Below are 811 nucleotides of genomic sequence, written 5' to 3'. Positions count from 1 at the left end.
AATCGCCCCATATTGTCTGTCTTCAGACAAGAGGTAACAACATCCGACGATGTAGATCCAGATAAGTATAAAAGACGAGATGGTCAAAGCTGGAATGTCTCTTAATCTTGTGTTGGTTCAGTTAACGCTGTCTTGGAGCTAAATAGCAAGACCTTGGATAAACAAAGAGTAGCGGCGGCGGCGGTGGTGGTGGTAGTGGCGGCGATAAATTACGTACCAGTGAAACACTGGGGTCGATGTAATCGACCAGTCCCCTCTCCCAAAATTTCAGGCCTTGTGCATATAGTAAAAAGAATTATTATTATTATTATTATTATCATTATTATTATTGTAAAGCCTCGTTCTTATTCTGTCAGTTTCTTTGCTGAACCGCTAACTTGCGGTGACGTAAACACACCCACACCGGTTGTCTCTTTCTCCCCCCCCCTCTCTCTCTATGTAACCGGTCAGTATAGGATATTGAGGATACCTCGTTGGCAGGTAGCAACGACAGTAGTCGTAGTAGTAGTAGTAGTAGTAGTAGTAGCAGCAGCAGCAGCAGAGGTCCTGATGTTGGTAAGTCAAATACTTTGCAAATATATTAGTCTTTTCTTTTTTTATCTTTTTTTGTTCTGAGGCTTCAGTTCTGCTGAAGTCTCTTCACTTTGTTCCCAAGAATTCTGAGGTTGATCAAATAAAGAACAATAACATACTAAAAATTTAAAGAAAAAATAAAAGAGTTGGGGGTGGGGTATCTATTTTCTTACCTTTTTCTACCCATTCCACCTTTAAAATGTCTTCCTCTCTAACAATTCAAGACTTTTTTCCACTA

General features: G+C 40.0%; 2 protein-coding genes across 2 annotated transcripts in view; both read left to right on the top strand.

Moving 5' to 3' along the window:
* Positions 1 to 811, top strand: part of LOC106877727 (ubiquitin-like-conjugating enzyme ATG3) — a gene marked incomplete at its 5' end in the record, with an annotated part of 216637 nt that overhangs the window by 31733 nt on the left and 184093 nt on the right. The window lies entirely within an intron of this gene.
* The window catches only part of LOC106873348 (putative uncharacterized protein DDB_G0277255), a 12851-nt gene that overhangs the window by 11023 nt on the left and 1017 nt on the right, over positions 1 to 811 (top strand). The window lies entirely within an intron of this gene.

Source organism: Octopus bimaculoides, chromosome 19 (assembly GCF_001194135.2).
Source record: "Octopus bimaculoides isolate UCB-OBI-ISO-001 chromosome 19, ASM119413v2, whole genome shotgun sequence".
Lineage (NCBI taxonomy): Eukaryota > Metazoa > Mollusca > Cephalopoda > Octopoda > Octopodidae > Octopus > Octopus bimaculoides.
The sequence above is the reverse complement of the archived record's forward strand: the minus strand, read 5'-3'. Positions and strand labels throughout refer to the sequence as shown.